Source organism: Pseudopipra pipra, chromosome 4, assembly GCF_036250125.1.
Source record: "Pseudopipra pipra isolate bDixPip1 chromosome 4, bDixPip1.hap1, whole genome shotgun sequence".
Lineage (NCBI taxonomy): Eukaryota > Metazoa > Chordata > Aves > Passeriformes > Pipridae > Pseudopipra > Pseudopipra pipra.
The window spans coordinates 20,036,574-20,053,557 of NC_087552.1; the positions used below are offsets into that span (position 1 = coordinate 20,036,574).

Genomic DNA, 16,984 nt, shown 5'->3' on the forward strand with positions numbered 1-16,984 from the left:
TGAAGCAACATTGTACAGCAGCATCATGATAATAAGCAAACGTACATTTTATTAGAGATCAGTGAATCCAGCCAACAGGGTGGAACTATGCAGGAGTGCAAATTTTCAATGACATTACTTCTCATTGAATAATGACTTGTCTTCAGAAGAGATTATAAAAAACAAGAGAAAACATCTTAAAATAATATTATATACTACCTATGACAATGTAATAACTATGAAGTAATACATTCGAGTGAACTATGAAATCAGGCATTCACTTATGGGTGCATCATAGAATTTCTTCTGAAAGACCCTTTTTTTTAAAAAAGAAAAAAAGCTAAATGCTATTTTATAAAAGACTTGAGAGGTTTGTGGGAATATCCTCAGCATGCATGTCATTCTGCTTAATTCATGTTCCTAAGAAATACCTGTAGTATCAGTAAAGGCTGGGGGATCAACAGATTGAGAGCAGCCCTGCCAAGAAGGACTTCAGGGTGCTGGTGGATGAGAGGTTGGACTTGACCCAGCAATGTGCACTTGCAGCCCAGAAAGCCAGTCGTGTCCTGGGCTGCACCAAAAGCTGCATGGCCAGCAGGGCGAGGGAGGTGATTCTGCCCTTCTTGTGAGATCGTGCCTAGAGAATTTCATCCAGCTCTGAAGTCCTCAGTACAGGAAGGACATTGATCTGTTGAAGTGGGTCCAGAGGAGGCGCACGAAATAATCAGAGAGCTGGAGAACCACTCCTATGCACACAGTCTGAGAGAGATGGGACTGTTCAGGTTGGAGAAGAGAAGGCTCTGGGGAGACCTTACAGCAGCTTTTCAGTACCTAAAGGGGGCTTTAAGAAAGATGGGGACAAACTTTTTAGGAGGGCATGTAGTAATAGGACAAAAGCTAAAAATTATACACTAAAAGAGGGTAGATTGGGAGTAAGGACAATATTTTTTATGATGGGGGCGGTGAACCACTGGTACAGGTTGCCCAGAGATGTGGTAGATGCCCCATCCCTGGAAAAATTCAAGGTCAGGTTTGGACAGGGCTCTGAGCAACCTGGTCTATTTGAAGATATCCCTGCTCATTGAAGGGAGGTTGGACAAGATGCTTTTAAAGGTCTCTTCCAACCCAAATTATTTCATGATTCTTTGATAATAGTATGCTATTTTCCATTGGAGCAAATAGTTCTGCCCTTGTCCACTGATGGAGTCACTCCATCACAGAAGGCTACTAGGTTGGTCAGGAAGGACTTGCCCTTGGTGAAGCCACGATGGCTGCCCCAAATCACCTCCTTGACTTCCATGCATCTTAGCACAACTTCTTGAGGACCTGTTCCATGATCTTCCCAGGCACAGAGGTGAGGTTGACAGGTCAGTAGTTCCCAGAACCCTCCTTTCTATCCTTTTTAAAGATGGGTACAATGTTTCCCTTTTTCCAGCCGCCTGAGGCTTGATCTGACTGTCATGACTTTTCAAATATCATGGAGAGTGGGTTGGTAACTACATCAGCCAATTCCCTCAGGACTCTGGGATGCATCTCATTGGGTTCCATAGACTTGTGTACATTCAGGTTCCTCAGGAGGTCATGAACCTGAATTTTATTTGCAGTGGGAATGGAGGTTAAACATACCAAAATATGTTTTGACTTACTGTTCGTTATGATTACTGTCTGCTTAGAGTCCTCTGTAAGCAATAGCCAGTGGTGTCTACATCAGATTGTACAGTTACCCCTTTGGACCATAAACTAGTAAATCTTCTTCTGTGTGTGAAAAACAGATTAAAATTCAGCAATATAGAGGCATCTAGAATACAATACCAGACAAAACATCATCATCTCTGTAAAATGTTTGCCACCTCTTTGGAAATGGAGGAATTCAGAAAAGATTGGTAACTACCATCTATGGAGATTAATTTTTCAGTTACAGTTGTGTTTTGGGGTGGCTTTATGTACAAGTTATAAGGGTAGGACAGTATAGGATGGTGATCCTTAAAGAATGGGACAGCTTTTTAAGGTTTAAAGTTGGAGAAAGTAGATGGTGGATGGCATGAGAGGAAGTGAGCGCTGTCAGAGCTCCCATCATCCGTGGGCAACATCTGCGCTAGTAGATTGAACAGTAGCAGAGAGCAGGTTTTGGTTCTCAGGCCAGCTGGCAGGACTTGACCTTGTCCATACTGTTAAACTTCTTCAGCTGAGCTGCATGCCCACATGGAAACTGCCTATTAGACATAGTTCCTGGGTTGTGCTAATGGCAGAATTTGGGAAATGCTTTGTTGGCAGAGGCAGCAGCATGCTGGAGCTGATCAACAGATGTAGCACAGCCGACTGTCAGGCTCCCGTGTGCAGGAGTGGTTTCTGGCACAGTTTATTTTACTTGTCTAGCTTCAGCCCTTCAGTCTACCCCAGATTCTTGTGTTTACAGTCTGTTATTTCAGAGGTCAGAATTATCATATGTGCAGAAATTTGGTGAGGTGCAAGAAGCACTTAGTGTTTGAAAGTGCCTTAAACTCTTCCCCGACTTTCTGAACCTGACTTAGGCAAATGTTCATTAGCCTTATTAATGGCATGAGATGCTAATGGAGGCAGGAAGTTGTTTTGCAATGGTGACAACTCCTGTTCTGCAAGTCAGACTTGTGTCACTAAGCTGTGACCCTTTGGAGCTGGCAGCTCCTCTGCCATTGGGAGATGGCAAGCACTTACAGGTAGTGTGGAACAGCATCATCAAGCAGACAGTTTCTGTTTGCCCCAGTCAAACAGTTGTCTTTCAAGACATGTACTAGATTTTAACCTATTGAACAAGAACACAACAAATCAAATGGGAAACACATGGTTCACTGCTCTCAGTTTTGATAGCATCAGGAAGGTCAATCAAAGATTAATGGGTGTAACTGTTTTCTAAGCCTATCTATAATGCTTTTAGCTTGGTTTCCAATGAAAATATAGTGTATGTAGTAATCCTCTTCCAGATTTTTTCCTTACCAGTAATTCTTAATCTGAACAAATCTGACAAGTATGTCAATTCTTACAAGTTTTGTCTATCCAAGTATAGGAGAGAGTCTCTGTCAGTAAGGAAAGATGGTCTTTAAGCTCAGTGAAAGACAAGAAGAGATTGCACAAGGAAGAGCAATTCTATAAACACCACAGCTGAAGGAAGAGCTGCATGCTGAGTTTTCTCTCTCAGCAGAGAGCCATAATAAGGTAGGGCTCAAAAACTGCCTTTTAGTTACTCTCCATCACATCTTTTTTTCAGAGAAAACTTTGCAAATGGGACAAGATTAATAAAAGCTACTTGGGAAGGTGAGGACTGGTGTTTGGAACTCTGCCTTTGTAGATAAGAGCAGTAGTTGCTTGAAAAGGAGGGTAGCATCATCAGGCTCTGCTATCTGGAGGGAGCACTGCTCAACACAGTGAGGGGCAAAGAGATCCTGTTGTTTGGTTCTGCAAAATGCCACGTGCTCAGAAAATTGTGCATGCTGCACCTCGTTCTTAGTGGCAACAGACAAGGTGTGTTTTGCCCTGAATGGGATATATTAATGCATAATATTTTGAATGTGCCTTGTCGCTTTTGTGACTTTTTGTGTTTAATTTAGAATAACAGCCTAAATGCAAGGCCATGGTAACAGAGCTGCATGCAAAACCTGAGATAGGTTTCAGGAAGGGAGAGGGCAGTAATCAGAGATGTGGTTTCATGGTATGCATTTTTTTCTAAGTTTTCTCTTTTGTTTCTTTTCACATATGTCTCAGCCTTTTCAGTGCTTCCCAACATTCTTCCATTTCTTCCTTTTTCTTTGGACCCCATTGCAGCTTACTTTGTATTTTTTCTCCTCTCTCTTCCACCCCATTAACTTGTTACTCCAGATAAATTTCATTTATCTGTTTTGAGCCTTCTTGCTCCATTTAACTCTTGCCCCCCTTCCTCCATCCTCCCATATTTTATGTTTGTCTCTGCTGATACTGCCTGAATTCAAGCACCATGACTCCAGTGGACAGCAGACATCCCTTGGTACTGAAGAGACCCTTCATTTGATGGTGACTACAGACCAAGCTTGAGTAACTCTATTCTAGCTAAAACAATGCTGTATCTTTCCCTGATCATGGCCTGACTTTTCTGCAGCCCTAAGGCGGGTGGAGATTTGGGTGTCATTAGGACCAGTTGTCATTAACTGGAAATAACAGAACTGAACTCTGGAGCAGCACTATAGTTACCCAGTGTCATTTGACACATGCATGTGTATTTGCAGTGCTGAACCCAGGAATGCTAATGGTGCTCACATCACAGAGTGGCAATGAAAATGAGCACTTGCTCTCAGCTATTTCAGTTTGCTATTATTTTGGACCATTGACTGTGAATGAAGTTCAAGCCAAATTGAACACCAATCACCTAGAACTGCATGTGAAAGGCCTCAGATAAATTAGCAGTACAGCCGCTAACCTCACACAGCTTAAGTGAGCCATCATTGAGTATCTGCCCCTAAATGTCAATACTGCTCCTCCTGCCTCCATGTTGCTGTACATTTGAGAGCACATAGCCTTGGCAATGCTGGATTCCCACCGTATGCTCAAACTCTGGCTGTATGGATTGCCTTCCTGTATGGCATTTTGTAAGCAAGCCAAGCAACTGCTGAAAACAAATAGGACTTTTGACAGTGGAGCTGATGGTTCTTCTGTCTCCAGTGGCACGCAGGTAGTGATGGGGAGACTCTTCTGCGTTGTCCTTCAGGTGACCTTTCTCCTTCACAAGGGAGAAAGGCTTGTTCCACTATGTACTCATCAGCAATTGCAGGAGGGCTCTGAAATTACAGGCATCAGCCACAAGTACTCCACTTCAACCCATTATTCTAGTGGAGTGGAGGAGGGGACACACAGTAAAAAGTGCAGGAGCTTGTATGGGAAATCTTAGAGAACTACTTGGCTTCTGTTCCAGACCCTGGAGCTGCACGGCTTTGTGTGTCTGTCAGTAATCAGGAGCAGGAAAGAGCCACTTCTCACTAATTGTCCCTCTAATTTTCTTTAATTGAGGAAATGGCTCTTTTTGTGGACATTTCTCTCTGATGGGCAGGTTAATGCTAGTAAAGGCTGCTTTGGGCATCCTGTGCAGTGCTTGAATGAATGGGAGGAGAAGTGCCTCTGGCTGCATGGCATTTATTCATTGCCTCCTCCTTGAGAGGGAGGTTAGTGTATCACAGCATGATTAAGGGCAAGAGAATCTTACCCTAAATCAGAAAAAGCTTGGGAAGAAATTAAAATTTACTTCCTCAGGCCACATATATTTTTTTTCTTACTGCTGTCTTTCCTCCATCACAAAGTTCTAACATTGTTGGCACGTACGATCTAATGGGTACACCAGGGCCAGCAGTGTGATGGATTTCAATGTCACAGAGAGAGTACTGAGTGAAGTACATAGGGGAAAAAAAAAGAGAAAAGATCCTTGGATTTCATTGCACAAATAAATGTCAGAATGAAACAGGTCTGGCAAGACTTCAGCTCTCTGCTACCCAAAGTCAATCACACTGAAATGCTCATATAAGCAAGAAATACTGTACTGCTCTGGCGCGGGTGAAATATAGGGTCTAGAACAAACCTTTTTGACTACTTAAATGCTGCTTAAAACTTAAGAATAGACGTAGCAGGACTACACTGGAGTCTGGGACTTTTCACTCAACCTTTTAGCAAGGGTTAACTGCAGGTTATCAAGCCTGGGTTGGAGGGCTGGGTCTGATGTTGTGCTGTGGGACCCCAGCTGAAGCTTTCTTCACCCCCTTTAAGTCCTGTGAATTGAACACAAGGTGTGTGTGTCTTACACTGTGCCATCACCAGTTTCTCAGCCTACCCTTTAGATGCAACACAGGTCCATATTTCCCACAGCGAGCCTGGGTGTCCCCAGCTCTTACAGCTACCCCCTTGGAGAAAAAGAGCAGGAGCACATCCCTCAAAGGAAAGGCAAAGGTGGCTTGTCACCTCTGTGTGTTGCTGGCTGAGATGGAGGTCAGGGTATGGTCACAGAATTTAGCAATGTGTAGTGAATTCAGATCATATAGATGATGTGGTATATATACAGGTCCACTACAGATGGGCTGCTTACAGTGCTGCTGTGTAACAGAAGCTCAGGTCAGCTCCACTCAGTAAAGACTTAGCCTGAACTTACTTGGCTCAGGAGACTAGCTATTGCTGTTTTATGGCTTTTACTGGAAAACCAGTAAGTAGAAAAAGGCTGAGTTTGCTTTGTTTCACCCCTTTTCCCCACCACTTTCCACAGGTAGGCTTTTTTCTCAATTGGAGCATAACACTACCTCTTTAAGGTAAAAGAAAAACAGCAAAGATTTAGAAGAACTAAAAGTCTTTCTTTGCAGAATAAATATCCTTTAAGACCTACCAAAACATTTTTGAGATTTTAATCACAGAATTGTAGAATATTTAAGTTGGAAGGGACCCATTAGGTTCATCAAAGTCCAACTCCTGGCCCCCCACAGGACACCTCCAACAGTTATACCATGTGCCTGAGAGCATTGTCCAAATGTTTCTTGAGCTCTGTCAGGCTTGGTGCTGTGACCACTTCCCTGGGGAGCCTGTTTCAGTGCCCAATGCACCCTCTGGGTGAAGAACCTATTCCTGATATCCAGCTTAAACTGCCCCTGACACAACTTCAGCTCATTCCCTTGGGTCCTGTCACATGGTCACCAGAGAGAAGAGATCAGTGTCTGCCCCTCCTCTTCCCCTCACAAGGAAGTTGTAGACTGCAATGAGGTCTCCCCTCAGTCTCCTTTTCTCCAGGATGAACAGAACAAGCGCCGTCAGTGCTTCTCATATGGCTTCCCCTCAGGGCCCTTCACCATCTTTGTTGCCCTCCTTTGGACACCCTCCAATAGCTTTATATCTTTCCCATATTGCAGTGCCTCAAACTGCACATAATATTCAAGATGAGGCTGCACCAGTGCAGAGCAGAGCAGGACAATCTCCTCCCTCGACCAGCTGGCAATGCTTTGCCTGATGCCCTCCAGGACACAGTTGGCTCTCCTGGCTGCCAGGGCACTGCTGACTCACATTCAACTTGCCATTGACCAGGACCCCCAGGTCCCTTTCCATGGCACTGCTTTTCAGCATCTCATTCCCCAGTCTTTACATAGATCCAGAGTTGCCCCATCCCAGGTGCAGATTCTGGCACTTGCCCTTGTTATTGATTGCCCAGCCCTATAATTAATCTAGATCTGTCTGCAGGGACTCTCTGCCTTTTAGTTAAAATATTGCTTGTTACAGCACAATCTCTTGTGATTGTAAAGTCTTTCCAGAATCTGCAGTTGTTGGAGGGCAGGTATCAAGCAAAAAGCACAAAGCAGCAAAATATTCATTAAGAATCCTGGCAAGAGTACACTTGTGGCTAGGTCTAGATAACAAAGATATTTTTTTCCTTCATTAATTCCTCTATTTCTGCAGGCATTACAAGGTGGCTTAGTACATCCACTGTTGTCTGGAAATAGTCTAATCTTTATTTGCCAAAATGATAGTTTAAAACTAGAAACTAGCCTAAGAGGCATCATGTCAATTGGACAAATAATCATAACAGTTTCTATGTCTCCTGCAAGGTTTTTCTTATTTAAAAAATAATAATAAAAAAGCTGAAAGCAAGCATTGAATCTTTGTGTGACCCAGTGAGTGCTCAGACAATAAAATTGGTTTATATATGTCCCTCTCTTACCCTTATCTTTCTTCAAAGTATCAAAAGAACAAGGCAATAAAAACAAATACTTTATAGAGTGGTAACCTCTGAACTGCACTGTTTTAACTGAGACCATATAATGTAACACAACATGATGCTGCTGTTTCTCTCACTGATGCCAGGCTGAAATGTAACGAGAGGGTTGTGTCCTGAATGCAGCTTTTGAGATGCTACTTGAAAATTTTGTTTAGTTGATGTGGTACAGATGTCTGGAGTTACTTGTATGGTGATGCCCTTAGAAGTTGTTTCAATTAGAATACTACAGTGTAAAATCAAATCATTTACCATTTGGGATGGAAATCTCAGCTCCTAAATAGTTCATTAGTACAAAACCTTAATATAGAACAAAACTGTATGAATAACATGGGGGCAGGGTTTATGTTTACAGGACAAAAAAGGGAAAAAAAGATAATTAAAATGTCTGATTGTTCTTATTGAAAGAAAAGATAATCCCAGGGTGTTAAAAACTTTCTTTGACACAAATCACTGAAATTTTGAGTTTTAAACATAGTATTTACCTTGATATTGAAATTCTATTTACGGTGATAAGAAGGATTGAGTGGAAAACAACCTCCTGAATCTTCAAATATACCTGAAAAACTAGGCACTTGCAGTACTCACTCACTCCTCTTTTCCTCCCTCTGATTCTAGTTTCAGTCAGTACTGTCATGAGTTTGCCATGTTGCCTGTATGGGGCACCTGAGAGGGCCTGGAACTTTTAGGAAAAGCATGGCATATCTCAGATGGCATCTGTTCAAAAGTGCTTGTGATCACCTGGTCATACTTCCAAAGTAATTATCTTCTCAGTTTCTTAAACTGTACACTTCTTGTTCTTTCCTTAGGAAGATAATTATCCATTAATAACTTGTACACTGTATAGGGACATAGCAATAGCTTCCCATGAGGTCATGAAATCCTTCATAAAAGTGTTTGCCCTCAAGCCATTTAATGTGTTTTGCTGGGATTGTTCTTTCCTGTCTGGGTGAGTTTCTGTATCATTGCTGCTGAATCCCTGAATGCCTCAAACACTGCTCTAGGACATGAGAGTGAGGGGATGTTTCATGCTCTTCTGGAAGCTGTTTTGGTGTGAAAAGAAATGGGCCAGATTCACCCATCTCCACTATTTTATGATCCTGTCTATAGGAAAAGAGGTTGTTGGTAGCACAACTTAAGAGAAATACATACATCCCTTCAACATTGGACAAGAGTAAGACTGAAGATATTTCCATGGACTTGATAACAAATTACCTTCAGGGGAGAGGCATGTTATGTCTACGCTTCTGTTCTTCACCAGTGGAGAAACTTAAAGGCTTGTTTGTTGTGATTTTTGTTTTTTTGTTTGGTTGGTTTTTTTAAATCAGAATTTGGACAGAAAGTACTCTGGTATAAACATCAAGCTGGAAGGAGTTTTTAGGGTGGTCTCTTATGTTTCTTATATTTCCAGCAGAATTTTTTAGCAGATGTGTCAACTGCCTCTGGGGCAAAAAGCACAAAGTAAGGACATGACAGTACTTAGTTTGCAGCTGATCTTAGGTTTCTCCTTCTCTGATAATGAAAGTCAGTGACCATTCCCACATCTTTGGTTTCATTAGGTGATTCTCAGTGGCCTGGGATGCAGGCTTAAAGCCAGTAATCCTCTAGAAATAGAGAGGTTCTATTTGTCACCCAGATGCAGCTCTAGCAGTAGCTTCTTTGCATTTGTTTTGTTGACAAGATGGTACCTTCACATGAGAACAACCACCTGGAAACTTTCCAGAATGGTAGTGCAGGAAAGAATCAAATTTGCAGTTGGTACTTAGGGACGAATGTCAGTACAGCAATCTCTGTTTCACTGATAGGAAATGAAAGGTAAATATTGTGAGTGATGGGTTTATTTGAAGGGCTGAAATTAAGCTTTGCTCTGACTCTCCAATATGCCTTAATTTCCATGCAGAAGAAACCTTTGCCCACGGTGAGTGGTGCATCAAGAGCAACTTAGGAGACTACAACGAAGGTCAGCCTCAAAAGTGTGGGTTTGCCATCGTAGGTCCATTCCACAAAGAGGAACAGTAATCAGAAGGTGCTGCTGGTGTTTGATGGGGTGGCTTGTCTATGAGCACCTTATTACTGCCATTGCTGGATCCAGTGCCAATTTGTTATAGATTTGCCAAGTTCTTCCAGCAGCACCAGACCAGTCTGAGTGGCTTTTAAAGGAGATGTAATAGAGCAATAGTGTCTTTGTTTGGCATGTGTCTGTGGAACAGCTTGCATCCACAACCAGACCATTTCATTTACTTGCTTTCAGTCCATGTTCTGATCTCTTTAAAATGGGCACCATAATGCTGTCTCATTATGCACAGACTTTATGGGAGAGGTTCAGTAATCATTATGAAAAGGTCAGATGCTTCTGTGAAGGGCACCTATAAATGAGTCTATAAATAAATAGTCTGGAAGCCTTTAGGAGAGGCTAACAACTTATTTATCTTTTATCCTGCTGTTTGCAGGGGATGTATAAAAGCAGTAGCATACTGCTAATTAGTTTAATGCTCAAATTTTGGTTTGGGGGCACTGAGACACTGCTGGGTGTAGCAATCAGCTTGATACGAGACCTGACCAGTGCTCAGCTCGTACTAACACAGAGTGTGGCTCCATGAGATCTGTGCTAAGCCTCACTGGAGACCACGTTTCTTAATTGGGAAATGGTTGTGTTTTTTTGAGATGATACTCACTGCAAAATGTATCATTGGCAAGCATGTGGCACTGCTTTTTTTCACTTGGCTTAGAGGAGAAAAGAGACTGTCAGTAATATTTTTTATGGACTAGTCTGAGTGCTTCTGGTTGTTTGGGTAAGGTTCAATAGCATCAAGTCTTGACTTGAAGCTGTCTAGCATGAAGCTGGTTTCATTCCACACTCTAGTGATGTTTAAGATAGGTAGTAAGAGATACCTCGTTTGCTTTGAGGTCATTATACTTTTTATGAGAGGACACTCCTGATCTGCCTTTATACCAGTGGGATGGATACTTTTGTTTGCCAGCTACCTGTGCAACAGGTTTTGGCTGTAACAGAAAGGTCTGTGGCAGAGCACAAAAACAGTCCCAGTTCTGAGGGGTGGCAAGAGATGGGGAAAGTGAGGGCGACTGAGGGGATGAGCCTCTTTGAAAGGCTTCTCCCTTGGGCAGCTCATTTAATCACTTCAGTAATGCTTAGCTTTATGTCACATGAGATTCAACACTTCCAGCTTCAGAGAAGTCGACAGTCTCAATGTGGAGGTTTTCAGAGCCTCTGGCACCTGATCCTTAATATGCAGCTCCTTAGGAGATCCCATCCGCCTCCTTGATCCCTGGCTGCAGACTGAAGCACAGAAAAGCCACTTTAATTTAACTGCAGGACATAGAGTGTCCCCTTCCTTTTCTTTCTGACCAAGGAGGCTGGAGTTATAAAGGGAATTGAGCCCCAAAGCATCCTGGTGCTTCTGAATCCATTTTACTTCAAGTTGCAAATCTGCTTAGTCCTCTGACTGTTCCCTGTGTCAGATAGTTTAATGCCAAGTAAAGAGAGAAGAAGGTAGTTATTCATTGTCCTCCCTTCATCTGTCTTCTGAAATAATTCAGACAGGCTGGGTGTTTATTTTAAATCTGGTTTAAATATCTGAGTTAAAAGACTGGCCTTTTTGTTTGACAGCCTTATCCCACCTGGGTTCACTTTTATTGGCAGTCTGAATGGAAGAGGGCTCAAACATTCAGTTGCTTCGTGACAGGCTCATTTCTACCTGCTAGGCTCTCACAGGATGGTACTGGGTGTTGCACTCTTTGCAGGTGGGATTTTAATGATTGCAATCTTTCTTCTGTTGCTGCCTTTCCTTTCAGAGAGGTGGGAAACACATGTGTGTGTCCATGAAGAGAAAGAGCAGAGACTACTTAAAAAGGGAAATGCCCTGATGCACTAGAGAAAGAAGAAATGAACCTGCAGACTTTATTCCTCACTGCAAGATGACCCATCTTAGGAAGGCAGATTTGGTAAATGTCTTATTTTGTCTTCAGACCACTGTCTCTTCATAGTATCTCAACGTACAAAATGTTCTTCTACTTCAGCATTTGCACTGTTTCGATTAGGCTGCAGAGAGAATCAGCCTTTCTTTGATGGCACACTGAGCCACTTCAGCCCAAGAACCAGAAGAAAGAACACCCACTACAAAAACATAGAGACAATAGGAGCTACAGCAAAAGACACAGCTGAAGAGCACCTGCCTTCAGAAGGGTTCCCAGCTGGTGCTAGAGGAAAGAATTAACTGATGTGTTAGTACATTGCAGGTTAGTCCAGCATCTGGCCAGCCTTTCTGAGCACTCAAGGCAAGCACGTGGTTGGGGTTCAGTTTCTACAGAGGGCAGTGCCTGAATTGAAGTAGCTGTATATATTAATTGAGCCATGTGGGAGCTATCCCACTGGCACATCCAGAAGGGCAGTGTTATTCAGTGTAACATCCAGCAGTATGCTGGACTTCTCACTTTGCTAGAAAAACATTGCTCTGAAAAGAGCCTAAGCTCGGACCCCAGCAAGCTGAGCACTGCCCCTGTGTGTTTCCTTTCAGTGAGATAAAGGACTCCATCTTGAGAATCACTTGGTCATTTGACCTCTGTCTTTTTCCCTGGAGGTATAAGGGTGGACAAGCTGAAGACGAGCATGGATGGAGACTTTCTGGATGACTAAATCACCAGGTTCCTTGGAAGCTTACAGCAGTTCTCTCCTCTCTTTCTCACATGGGTGTAGCCTGTTCGTCCTGCAGCTTATTCTTAGCCCAGAGCAAGAAGGTAACTCCTCTTTGCAACTTTATTCATCACTGAGTATTGGATCTTCACTGTAAGGCAACAACGTATTTTTGCAAGCAAAAGAAAAAAAAAGTGCTCTGATGATCACTAAAATGGACTTTTAAGCAGAACAAAACATTTGTGTCAACCTGAGGCTGCTTTTCTTTGGAAATCTCTAATAGTAGGGTTTATAATCTTTGCTGGGTGAAATCTTGTCAGTCCTTCAGGCTCTGTTTCAGGTATTAGTATGCATGTAAATGAGAGTTTTCCAGACCAAGCCTCACACCATATAAAAATGTATGGAGCCAGGGCTAGACAGGACATAGCATTAGCTAGTTTTTCGTTTACAGTGTGTTATAGTTGTAAGGATCATTCATTCAAGCCCAAATTTTTGCTATTTTTCATTACTGCCTATGTGCTCTACTGGAAAATTTTCAGCTAAAAATTTTCCCTAAAGAACTACTGAGTTGATATACATGTATCTAATTTTCCCCCCAGTAAGCTAGTGAAATGAGAACAGTTTCCTCAACATCTTTATTGTGTCAAGCTTTCTTCCTCCAATACTGGCAAGACACTTGATCAGTCTTTGTTTATGTTTCCCTCTTTTGAAATAGGCATTAAAATGTTAGCTCACTAGGCTGATTTGTAAGAAGGATAAATTCAGTTATACACATGAAGGTGGCAGATACTGAATAATGAAATGCTGAGTTTCAGAAAAGCATCTCTCTGTCCAGGTTGTGGCTTGGCTATGGGAGATGCCAAGCAGTTCCCATCAACCAACGTATTCCCACAAAAAATATAATTTTTTTTTCTCAAGTTAGATGATGATCACCTTGGGGCTGGCTGACATTTATACTTGCAGTCTTGTAATTTTTTTAGGAAAAAGAGTTTTTTTACATTTGCTAACGGAGAAGAAATGAGGATATTTGTTCTACAAGTGCCTGTTCTTTTGACAATGATCGCAGATATTTTTGTCTCATTATTCATAGACTGTGAAGGATTAAGTAAGCAATAATTGTGAACAGGACAGATTTCATATTTAAAGGCTCCATATCAACAAGGCAATGAATAAATAGGATAAATAGATTTAACCAAGGCTTACAGTGTATTAACTTCATCTCATTTCTCATTAGTTTGGTATCGAGCTTGTCTTATAGTCTGCTGGAGTTGCACTGTATATAAAAATCTGCTCTCAAAAGCAAGTTGATAGTTTCTGGGATTTATAAATATTGATGGCTGAATGTGGCTTCCAAGTGTGTCATGACATTTCACACTGGAAAAGAAGAAAGTTGCAGCAGGTGTGCAGCATCTCATGATCCCTTGTTACCAGCCTTTTTTCCTCCACTGTTCAGACTTTCTTTTCCACCCTCCTGAGGACAGAGACATCTTTATTTTTTCATGGGTCTGAACCTCCTTGGGAAATAAGCATTCTGTGAACATAAAGGCTAATACACACCAACTGTTAACAAGCTAATTGTTAATTTTATGCTACTCTTGTTAAAAACCTCACTTCTTACATGTGCCTCTATGCTGTGCCCTCAGGCATGGTCGGAGGTTATGCTCTTCCATGGTCTTGGATGGAAGTGTCAGACTGTAATGGTTTAATTCTGTCAATTAGCTACTTGAATTCTTTCTCAGGCCTGGAAATGAGTAATAGATATATCTTGTGTTTCTAAAATGTGAGGCACACCCCTTTCTGTCTCTCTGCAAAGATCATCAGGTTTAAGAGAACAAAGCACAAGATATTTGCATGTATCTTGAATACTTATTAAGATGGAAGTGACATTATTCTTAAAAGCAGAGGTGTAGAGAGCAATCCAGGCTATTGATTTTTGAACCAAGTTCTTTTGTTCCAAGAGAGAAGGTAATTCATCCTTACATTAGACTGTTGTTACATTAGATATTGGAAATTTGTATAGCAAGGCAAAAAGGAATTGCTGCCCTAAAACTCATATGGCACGCCTTCTGGAAAAATCCCTGCTGTAGCTGTAGAATTGGTGGCATCTCATCAGCTCTGAGCAGGAATTGTCCCAAGAGGGGTTCTTGAGTGCTTCAACATGCAAGTTTGCAATTTGGAGGAGGGCAGTTGAACCTTGGTCACTGTCTGACAACTGCCTATGCTACAGCTTTCTCCTGTAAGGAGCTAATCAAGAGTGTTTTGTATTTTTGTGTTTATGTGTAGCTCTGTCTCAACAGCTCTTGTAACACTGTATCACCGTGGAAATTTGCTGTTATGACAAATGCTGTACTAACCACAGAGATGAGATGTTTTAGGAAGGTGTTCTGCTTGTACTATGATAAATGAACAGAAGGGCTACTTCATAGTGCTTTTGTGGGAGAATAAAGTCCTGTTTCCCATCATTGTCTCTATTTTTGAAAAAGGTTATCTTTAATTCTTCTTGGTTTGTTGTTTTGTTTTGGGCGTTTTTTTCTGACCACTAGACCACCAGGGCAGCACAGTATTTGGGAAATTTTCCCAGAATATGTTGATGCAAAGAGCTTGTTGTCTGTCAGTGTTCACAGCTGCTGTGCTAGGAAAGGAAAGGGATCTGTTTGTTATTCACTGATGGTTTGTTAAATGCTTAGAGCAAGGATACCCAATTTTGCCTTCACCTAACTTCTTTCATTTACTCTTCTGAGGAGAAAGCAACCCTGTTTGAGAGATACAAACGGGATATAATAAGGTCAAGTTGGGATAATTCTTTTCTCAAGGTAATTCAACCCTACTGCAAGAGATATATCTTCACATGGATAAATGGGGAAGAGTTTTCTTTCCCAAGTGCTCTCAGCACTGTGGGGTGAACAGGCATAGTGCTTAGTATGTGTGACTGTCTGGCAAAATAGTGGTCTAGTTTTTTCTCCTCCTATAAAAAATACAGTAGGATCCTGAGAGAAAGTAGCATTTGTTGCCCCATCTTGTCACATATTTGTGTGCGTATATGCGTGTGTCTGGGCCCCCCCCCCCTTAATTACAATTATACCCAGTGCCCGGATGCAACCCAAAAGTCTCATGGGTGCTCCTGTAAATTTTACAAAAATAAATGTCCGAATGGAAAACAATTATCCTGCTGAGGGAAGGGCTTCCAAATTCATGCTGTACTAGACTTTGGGGAAGCCACATAGTGGAGCCTACTGTCATAGGATACATTAGCTCTGTTAACTCAAAAACCTGCTGTTGGGTATGTTTGGTTTTCAGACTGCCAACAAACCCCTAAAATCAATTAGTCGCGCAGCTCTACTTGCAGTACATGTTTTCCTGCTGTTCACAGGTAGAAGCTATTTTATGTTATCCCTAATTATTTTTGCATTCAGCTTTTCCTGCTGGCTAAGGCAGGCATTGCTTTTTGTGCAGGAATTAGATCCCAGGTAGCCTCCGATTTTTTCAAATCTGCTGTAAACCACACTAAATATCTGCACTGGTATCAGACACTGTTTGTGTCACTGTCTAGCACACTTAATGGGGAAGGAGAAAGGCTTGCAACCATTTAGTTTCTCCCAAAACTCTTTAATGCTACACTTGAGGGTAAATAGAAGTCTTCTTCCTATGGCCAGAGCTCCATCTTTCCTAAATTCAACTGGGACTTCATAGTTCAGCTCAGAAAGCAGGAAAATGTGATTGTTTGGTTACACTGATTTTAATACATTGTTTTTTATACTTATTGGTACATGCACTTGTATTGCAATCTGTTGTATACATGAGCCTCAGTTGGATGGGCAATAGGCTGAGCACTTATAGGTGATTCCCCTTTTATGGGTGATCTCAAAGCTTTTTCTCTCTTTCTTTTGAACTAATTTTCAGCTGTCAAAGATGCTGGCTGTTAGGTCACAGCAGGAAAAGGTGACCCACTCTAAACAGCATTAGAATGAGTCTGCATTATTCCAGAAATAAAAGTGTGTATCCTGGTCTTACTGTACTACAAAGTACCACTGCAGAATTTCATTCAGTTCATTAATGGCTCATGTTTTAATCTTACCTTTAAATCAAAGAAGATGGTCCTTTTTTACCACAACCCAAAGGGATCTGAAGGATGTGGAAATCATCACTTGGAAAGCTGGACTGGTACAGGGAGCCACATGCCTATTACACATGCAAACACAATCCTGTTTTCTCCTGTGCATTTGCTTCATCAACCAATCATAACTTTTTTGGTCTTATTGGTTCTCACCACATTGAAGTACACGTAGAGATCTTCGGTGATGTGGGGTGTGGTTGTTTCACAATGCAAAAGCAATGCAAGGCTGGATGCTAATTTTCCAGCAGTTACCATGGCACTAAAGTTTGGATAACCTAAGCAAATTTAGCCATCCTGTAGCTGTCTCTTGCAGACTACTGTCCTGCTAAAGAAAATGACGTAGAGAACATTTCCAGTTAATTTGATATGTTTTTCCCAAAACCCATCCCTTAGTTTCTTTATTTACAAGTCTCTTATGGCTTCTCAGTGCTGAAGGGGGTCTTACTCATCACCTCTCACTCTCCTCCCCACACTTGTTCCAACTGTTCCTCATCTCCCT

At 41.8% G+C, this 16,984-nt stretch overlaps 1 long non-coding RNA gene across 1 annotated transcript in view; it reads left to right on the plus strand.

Moving 5' to 3' along the window:
- Nucleotides 1–16,984, plus strand: part of LOC135412887 (uncharacterized) — a 404,646-nt gene that overhangs the window by 61,455 nt on the left and 326,207 nt on the right. The window contains exon 4 of the long non-coding RNA XR_010430007.1: nt 11,536–11,683. This is a non-coding gene — a long non-coding RNA (uncharacterized LOC135412887). The remainder of the gene's footprint in view (nt 1–11,535; nt 11,684–16,984) is intronic.